General features: G+C 49.0%; 1 long non-coding RNA gene and 1 other non-coding gene across 2 annotated transcripts; both read right to left on the bottom strand.

Annotated features, from left to right (window-relative positions):
• Positions 1–3,574: 3,574 nt before the first annotated feature.
• On the bottom strand, positions 3,575–6,701 carry LOC131920594 (uncharacterized). The gene is made up of 5 exons (XR_009381714.1): positions 6,562–6,701; positions 6,237–6,308; positions 6,076–6,135; positions 4,433–4,519; positions 3,575–3,641 (listed from the first exon to the last, which is right to left on the bottom strand). It is a non-coding gene; the product is annotated as an uncharacterized LOC131920594 (long non-coding RNA).
• LOC131921313 (small nucleolar RNA SNORA9) lies at positions 5,697–5,829 on the bottom strand. Its single transcript, XR_009381941.1, has one exon. It is a non-coding gene; the product is annotated as a small nucleolar RNA SNORA9 (small nucleolar RNA).
• Positions 6,702–9,253: the final 2,552 nt, after the last annotated feature.

The following is a 9,253-nucleotide window of genomic DNA, read 5'->3' as shown; positions in this document are numbered from 1 at the left end:
AGGCCAAGGTTTCATAATGAATAAGAATGTCATTATCTGGAAGCTGGCTGGCAGGACAGAGAAAGACTCATTACAGATGGGGACTCTGCACCATGCAATTCCTCACCAGTGACAAGGGAGGGCTGCAGCTTTCTAGTGGGCTAGCCTTCAGTAGGACCTTCTTGCACATATTCGCCTTTGTTTTTCATCCAGCCTCTGCGATAAGACCACACCCCTTGGAGCTCTGGGGCCTCATCTTAGCTCTTATGGGTCTCAGCCCATCATTGTTGCGGAATATTCCTTTACACTGTGTGAAGATGTGTCACTGTGATTGGCTTAATAAAGAGCCGAACGGCCAATAGCTAGGCAGGAAGGTTAGGCAGGACTTCTGGGGACAGGGAGGAAGAAAGGCAGAGTCACCAGCCAGATGTGGAGAACACAACATGAGCAGTATGAGATGAGGTAATGGGCCACGTGACAGAATGTAGATTAAAATAAATGGATTAATTTAAAGTATAAGAGCTAGTGGGACATGCCTAAGCTAAGGGCGAGCTGTTCATAATAACAAGTCTCAGTGTCATTATTTGGGAGCTGGTGGTACAGAGAAAGACTTGCTACACATCATTGAACTTATAGATGAACGATGCATTTAGAAATGGCTAGCCAGGGGCTGGAGAAATGGCTCAGCAGTAAGAGCACTGGCTGCTCTTTCAGAGGACCTGGGTTCAATTCCCAGCACCCACATAGCAGCTCACAACTGTCCAGTTCCAGGGGATCTGACACCTTCACACCAATGCACATAAAATGAATTTAAATAAATAATGTTAAAAGAAATAGCTAACTGACTACTAAGGTTTCTCTGTGTAGTCCTCCTGATCTCAAGATCTGCCCTAGGGGGCAGCTCTCTCTGCTCCCTTCCCTCATGCTGGGAGGAGGCTAGATGGCAGGCCTCATATCCCCAAATATGAGTTATTTGTGGGTCAACTTTGAGAGTTCTTATATTCACAAATACCTAGCAATTGTATTTCTCTTCTCTCCCCCCCCCCCCCTTTTGGTTTTTCGAGACAGGGTCTCTCTGTGTATCCCTGGCTGTCCTGGAACTCTCTATAGCACAGGCTGGTCTTGAACTCACAGGCTGGGATTAAAAGCATATGCCACCACCACCTGGCTGACAATTGTATTTCAATCATTTCGTTTTTTTAAAATTATTTGATAATGCAACACACCTAACGAAATTTTAAGTTCTTATCCACCATGTGGTAAAAGCCAGTACCGTTAGTGGTAAAATGAACCACTGGCTGAAAATGGCCCAGATCCAGTGGCAGTGGCTTCACCCTGGGAAGTATAGGGCCCTCAGACAAGCCCCAGCCAGGCTGCATCCTTTTCAGCCTGGCATGGAAGCACTCCTTCCCCAGCCTCCTGGGGTAGAACTTTGCTAGGGTTTCCCCAACCTGGGGACTCCCACCCATGGGTTTCATTTCCCAAAACCCCAGGCCTTAAAAAGACCTGAGACTTGTGATGATTCCATCAAGAACTGACGTGGCTGAGTTCCAGTAAAATCTGAGACACGGAACCCTGTAATCAACAGAAATTTCACCTGTCATGATGTAGTGTGTTTTGGGGGTTTTCTTCTCCTAACCACTTAGAAATCCCAAGACCATTCTTAGGTCAGAGATTGACCTGTGGGTGTGGTATTAGACTCTGGCTGTCTCCCCACCCTATCAACACATGACTCAGCTTCTCCTACCCCCGGGGCTTGCACAACCATGTTTGCATTGACTCCCAGGACCCACACAGGAGTTACTCTCATTTCACATTATTGAAGCCAAGATGACATCATTTAATTCCTTCCTGGACTGAACCAACTCTGGGCCCTTTCAGCACTGAGTCCAGAGGCTCCAGTTGTCTTAAGAGAATGGCTGGTCACTCTGAACTGGTTGCAGCCACTTGAAGTTTCCTCTCGTGGCATGGTCCTTATAAAAAAATCAGACTAGTAGAACCCAGCAGACATGCGGACAAAGGGGGTGGGGTCACCGCCCACTCACCTGCTGGGGACTGAGGAAACCCTGGTAGTTTTACTGTTATCTAGCTCAAGGCCAAATTGGCCATTTAAGATGGTGTGTGTGTGTTGCTTCTATGTACATTGTGTGAGCTGCCATGTGGGTGCTGGGAATTTGAACCCGAGTCCTCTGGAAGAGCAGTCAGTGCTCTAAACCACTGAGCCATCTCTCCAGCCCCTACTATCTATTTTTAAAGTTTGTGTGTGTGAGTGTGTAGGGGGCTTTGCCTTTTGCCTGCATGTGTGACAGTATCGTCTGTTTGGGTGGGTTTTGTTATGCATAACAGGAACGTGGGAGTCTGGCATCTCTGGCACTGTTCTATCTGCTGTCAGTAGTAATGAAATCTAAGATTTACTACTGTACCCTCGATGGCTTTTGCCAGGCCTTGCCCACTACATTTCCTGACAGTGCCTGTGTGAACTAGCCCTGTGGGCACACCTACGGGTAGACTACACACTACTTTCCAGCTGAGTAGTTGACCCCAAGGCATTATCACTCTCTTAGCTTCCTATTCTCCATTCTGACAACTACTGGTCTACAAAGAGAGAACATGTATGGGTTTCAGAAACTTATAAATTTAATGTTTTTGTCTTAATGTGTCTGTGCACTTGTACCCAAGGAGGCTGGGAAGAGGGTATTGGATCCCCTGGAACAAGTTTCAAATGGTTGTAAGCCACCATATGGGCCCTAGGAATTGAACCTAAGTCCTCTGGAGAGCAGCTACAAGTCTTAACCAACTAGCCATCTATTCTGCCCCCTTCAGTTAGGAACATTTTAATTATGAGTGCTGTACCCCGGGGTGGGAGAACACGGGGACACCAGAAGAGGGTAATCACACCCTCTACAAGGAGTTACAGTTGTGAGCTGCCTGATTCGGGTACTGGAAGTGTATACTCTTGAGAGCTGAGCCATTAACCAAGTTTCTATCAGCCAAGAGCAGATCCTCAGGATCTCAGGGTTCCTCATCCCTCTCACTTAGCCCTGAGGTGACCACCAACCACTCCAGCATGCCTCATTCACTCAATCAAGTGCAAGTCCCAAATGGCCATTCAAAGCCTATCCAGGGATGAGGTGGTAAATGTAATCACTGTACTAAAGAGGGCACCTGGGCTATATAGTGAGCCCCAGCCTCAAAACCATTTAGAATGGCAAGGGACCTTGGTTCATTTGGACCGAGTTTGGCACCAGAGTCAACTGAACACATAAACATGGAAAGAAACAGAGTAAGAGGAATTCATAGATATTTATTTGTTTGTTTGTTTGTTTTGGAGACTGGGCCTCTTGTAGCCAAGGCTGGCCTTGAACTCACAATCTTCTTGCTTTCACCTCCCAGCAGCTTGGATAGCAGGTGTTTTCCTCCAGCTGCCTCCAATATCCATGGTTTATTATATCCAGATGTCAGAATAACCTTCGGCACAGCCAGATTCCTTATTGAAAACCTGAAGGAGTCTGGGAGGACTTCACCAAACACATAGCACCGTCCTGAGACACAGCAACTCAGAGCAAGAAGCAGAATGGCTGACTCCTTTCCGAGGGGAGGCGAACAGTAGGCGTCAAACCTCATCCGTCTTTCAAGATGGCTTTCTTAGTCTGTTTCCTCATCTGCAGAGACCAGAAGCACCATGGGATGAAAATTAGGCACCATCACAAAACCCAGGGCTGCTATAAATGCCCACTGCCATGAGGGGCAATCACAAAACCTTACCCAAGTTTCTGATCCTGACTGTACCCACAGTGAGCCAAAAGGCCTGTGGCCCACATTTTGCAGCAGCCCACACCCATTCCAGCTAGACACATCATGACCTCATATACACCATGCCTTAATTCAAACCACAAATGTCATCTCCAAGAACCAGGGCCCAAGGAGTCCAGATACTAGAAGTTTTGAAAGTCTTGTAAACTTTAACACAGCTAACCTTTCTGAGATTCAATCACATGACTTATAGAAAGGCCACAGGGTTTTGTTTTTTTTTTTTAAGGGGGGGGGGTTGGGTTGGGTTGTGGTTGCTGGTTTTTGTCTCTGTTACAGCTGACCTGTAACTCTTTGTAGATCAAGCTGGCTTCAAACTTGCAGAGATCCACCGGCCCCCGCCTCCTGAGTGCTAGGATTAAAAAAGGTGGGGGCCACCTTGCCCAGCTGTTGTTTGTCTTAAAATACTTTTTAAAAGCCAGGAGACTGACTGATGGACAGTTACCACAAAGGGAAGTGAAGCCTAGGCTTGCTGGTATAGGCACATAATTCAAACTCTTGGGAGGTGAAAGCGTGAGTCCAGGAGTTCAAAGCCATACTTGGCTGTACAGACTTGGAGGCCAGCCTAACTTACAGGAGACACTTCCTAAAAACAGAAACAAAAATCCAGAAGAGACCTGATGGTGTCTTCTGGCATCCTTACCCCTTCACAAGTTCCACAAAACAGCCTGATAACCACTCATGTGCCATCTCAGGTCTCTTCTGGTTCCCGCACCTTGGGTTTCCTAGACTGAAGGAAGAGTCAGTGAGCAGGAAGCTTCAACAGTAAGCTGGGGACAGTCTACCTCATTTACCCCACAGCTTCCACCCCAGAACAGGACACTTCCCTTTAACCCAAGCTTCCCATTCCCCCCAGCAGGCGCTCTGGAAAACAGCACAGCTGTAAGGGTAGAGGTACCAGTTATCACATTTCAACCTCACAGTTCCTGCTGGGAAACCGCTGGACATACAGGACCCACATGGTGGGAGGAGAAAACCAACTCTTGCAAGTTACTTTCTGACCCCCATGGGCCGCGCCACCCATGGCCCATACACATAAAATAGACTATAAGATTTAGACCAGGCAGTAGTGGAACATGCCCTTAATCCCGGCACTTGGGAGGCAGGTGGATCTGAGTTCGAGGCCAGCCTGGTCTACAGAGCTAGTTCTAGGACAACCAAGGCAACATAAAGAAACCCTGTGTTGAAAAAAACAAAAACAAAAAAACAGGATTAAAGACTTAAAATGAGGACCTGGTATGGTGGCATACACCTTTAATCCCAGCACCTGGGAAACTGCGGTGCGGCAGGAGTCTCTGAGCTTAAGGCAACCCAGGACCAGTGAGACCCCTGACATGAAATATGCCAAACCAAGCATGAAGACACACGCTTGCAACCCTAGAACTTTGAGCCATTGAGACTGAGGCAGGAGGACTGGGAATTCAAGGCCACCCCCCCCCCCCATTTAAGTTTCAGGCCAGCCTAGCCTAAATGTATCCCTTCTCAAAAACAAGAAACACCATACCAATGCTCTCCTCCTCGGAGAGGCCTTCCTTAGGTATTGGCACACTGGCCAGGCCACCACTACCTGCAGGTATTCAGCCCGATTTTCTTGCCTTCTCAGAACTAACCCCGGGATCCAGATGCCTGCCTCCCCAGCCCTGAAAATCAGAATCATGTGCCACCACATCTGGAATGTTACTTGAGTGCTGGGGACCAAACTCTGGTTTCTCATGAGGTACATTTTGTAACTGTTTTAAGGGTTTAATAGTTAGTACCAACCCTGGAATTTAGAAAAAGAATATTCAATGACTTATTTGCCTCTAGACCAGAACTATGCAAAACTTTTTCACCAGTTAGAAATAAAACAAGGAAGTGAAGCATTTGTAATCCCACACTTGTAATTTACCCACGTGGCAAGTGTCTGATATTGTCTGAAATTTCTATAACCTTGCCCAGGAGAAGGTAGGGCAAGGCCTCAAACCACTTCAAAACTGTTCTGGCAAGCACTATAGGAATGCACAGGGTCACTGCAGACCCAAGCACGCTGGAGGCTTGCGAAGAGCATCACTCAAATCCTGCGCCACTCAGACCAAAATCCTGAGAACGCTGGAGGTAAATTAGAGATACTGAGTTTGGCTGCAGATTACCTCGATTTTGGCTGAGAGAGTAAGGAAGGCCCTCCGGAAACGGCCATCGTATTTGAAAGATTAGACACTATAAACTGCTACATTAGTCTACGTGACGCTAATTTCAGAATAGTTGTCTTAAAATCTCATGACCACAAAATCTACGTAACATACATACCTAAACAAGCAAACAAAATGGTCTTTCCCTCCTTATTCTTCTCAAGATGTATTTTCGAGGCTGGAGAAAAATTGGACACCTTAAGTTAATTCGATAATGGTTCAGAGAAAACGAGGGCCCAGTTCCAGACAGGCAGAGCCCGGCTTTCACAACTGACTTACCAGGACATCTTCCAGAAGGGTTTGGTCAGCCCTTCCACGCTGTGGGTCCATCCACCCGGTTTCGATGTCGACCTAGGAAGGGGGACAAGGCACATTCAGCCCCGGCCTGTGCCTGTCACCCAATTCTGGCCCCTCGACACTCACTCCCGTGACGGAATCTCTCTAGAGGGTCACTTCCACGCTTCGGCAGGGACACGCTGACGTCTGGAACGAGTCCCCCAGAATCTGGCCTAAGTTACCCGGTAGCACGTGTCCCCCAGCGGGAACAGCCCCTACTCTACGGTAGCCTGACCCGCCTCCCGCCACCGAGCCCTGCGATCCCGACCTGGCCTCAGAATAGCCCGGCATGGCCTCTGGTCCCTGATGGCGGTAGATGCAGAAAACGTGAGCGCAGACCCACATACGAGCGAGGACCCGCCAGCAATGGCTGCCAGCCGCGAACGCGCACGCAGGTGTAGAGCAGCGAGCCACGCCGCACCTGACGTCATCGCGCAGCCCCTCCCCGAAGCCGTGTGCGCGGGCTCCAGGAGGCTGACGTCAGCGGGGCCCAGGGCGTGGCCTCGAGCGCGGGCTTTGAGCGTTGGGCTCGCCCTGGTGGTGGCGGGCGGTCCCAGGCTGTACTCAGGCCGGGTGGCCGCCTTCCGTACCTTCTCCCTTTTCCGATCCGGGTGCCCCAGGTAGGGGCTGGAACGGGACCGAGCCCAGGTAGCCCGGGCTGTCCCATTAGGGCAGGTGCTCCAGCTGGGCAAGACATGGATGCGGGGCTCTCGGATGGATCAACGCTTGGGAAACTGATGTGCAATGGACCAGCAAAACACACACACACACACAAAAACAAACAGTCAGGAAAGAAAACCATTTCTACCAGAATTTTCATTTTCTCTCCTTTTAAAATACAAGCCTGCCCTTTTTCTTCTTTTCTTCAAACACGGACTGCTTCATGAATTTGCTAGTTGAATTAAAAAAAAAATAATAAAAAGGAAAAGACATGACTGCTCCTAGGTATGGTGGAGGAGAAAGTTTAATGTAGATACATGGGAGAGCATAGCCAGAGGCAGAGATATCTGGAAGAGTCCCAGAGCAGACACGACCAGGCTGAGCCGGGCCATGTGGGGAGAGGGAGAGGAGAAGGGAGAGAAGAGAACTAGGAGGAGCAACCAGTTAGGCCAAAGGACCAAAAAAGGGAGGGGCAACCAAAATGTCTGGATTATATAGGGAAGAGCCTCAGCCCCTGGGTTGGAGAGTTTAGGGTAGGAGGTGGGATTTGCTGCTGATGCCTGCCCTGTAACAGGTAGGAATTGAAGAATGCTGGAGAACTTGGAGGCCAGGTCGGCCAGGTCGGCTTTGTTATGTTAAATAGGCACCTCAGCTGTTTGTCCGAGTTTGAAACTTTGTAATGGTTAAGAAAAGTTTAGCCCAGCGAGTGGTGGCGCACGCCTTCAATCCTAGCGCTGGGGAGGCAGAGCCAGGCGGATCTCTGTGAGTTCCAGGCCAGCCTAGAGAGTGAGTTCCAAGACAGCCAGGGCTACACAGAGAAACCCTGTATCGAACACCACCACCACCACCCCCCAAAAAAAAGAAAAAGAAAAAGAAAGCTTATGGCCACACTCTGGTCGGAAGTCTCCGAAAGCCCCAGCCCCAACACACACACACGAGGGCCTTGCTCTTGTGGGTGCTCTACCTCGGAGCTGTTATTCCCTCAGCCCTTTCTTGAAATTTTTTAAGCTTTATTTTGTACTAATTGATGTTCTGCTAGCATGTTTGTCTATGCGAGGATGTCAGAAGCCCTAGAACTGCAGTTACAAGTGTGAGTTGCCATGTGGGTGCTAGGAATTGAACCTAGTTCCTCTGGAAGAGCAGCCAGTGCTCTTAACCGCTGAGCCATCTCTCCAGACCCTGAATCTCCTATTTTGGAGGGGCGGTAGGCTGCCTGATCTCTTTATGTTACTAGTGACACAAAAACACAGCTGACACCTGAAAAGGAGTTAAGACTTTATTCGTGGCCCAGGAAGGTGGATCAGCAGCAAAAGGCCCTTGCCACCGAGTTCGAACCCCAGAGACCGTATGGTGGAGGAAAACCAACTCCAGCAAGTTGTTCCCTCATCTCTGAAGGGACTCCAGCTCGCTAGAGCTTGGCTCTGGCAGGCCTTGCCCTTCTCCCCCATTCCCTCTGCTTTGCTAAAAACTGTTAGGTTGCAGTCCTAAAGCTAGCCCCAAGGTCTGTCCCCTCATTTGGCACCTCCTCCTCCTGAGGCTGACCACCAAGGTCCAGCAATCAGTATTGAAGTCCAGCCATCAGAAGCCCCCTTTGGCTCACCTAACTAACATGCCCAATTAAAATTAAACACCCTTTGTACCTTTATACATTGCCATTTTCCTAGGTGCCATGCCTGTCTCCTCTCTATCCAGAGGCAGCACTTTGTCCCTCCGAGACAAATGCCCCTGCCCCCCTTCCCCTTCTCCCTAGTCCTCTGTCTTCTGTCTTTGTCTGTCTGCTCTCTGTCCCTCTGGGGCAAATGAATCTCATTTGTGCTGAGGACTTGGTATTGAGGGTCCTGAGTCAATACTTTTCCTTTCAGTTTTCACTTGTGGGTTGTGGACTGCATGCCCACCCACATATTAGACACACACCACACCACACCACACACACACACACACACACACACACACACACACAAATGTAAAAATATAAATTATTTACAATGTTTATTCTTGGGGCTGTAAGGATGGCTCAGTGAAGAGCACTTGCCAGGCAGGTGGTGGTGGCGCATGCCTTTAATCCCAGCACTCGGGAGGCAGAGGGCAGGCGGACCTCTGAGTTCAAGGCCAGCCTGGTCTACAGAGCGAGTTCCAGGACACCCAGTGGTACACAGAGAAACCCTGTCTTGAAAAACAAAAACAAAAAAAAGAGCACTTACCCCTCTTATAGAGGATCCAGGTTCAATTCCCAGCACCCACATGGTGGCTCACAATTATCTTTAACTCCAATTCCAGGGGATCTACACGTTCAGGTATCT

This window comes from Peromyscus eremicus, chromosome 10, assembly GCF_949786415.1.
Source record: "Peromyscus eremicus chromosome 10, PerEre_H2_v1, whole genome shotgun sequence".
In the NCBI taxonomy this organism is placed as follows: Eukaryota; Metazoa; Chordata; class Mammalia; order Rodentia; family Cricetidae; genus Peromyscus; species Peromyscus eremicus.
Note: the sequence above shows the minus strand (reverse complement) of the source record. Positions and strands in the feature narration are given on the sequence as shown.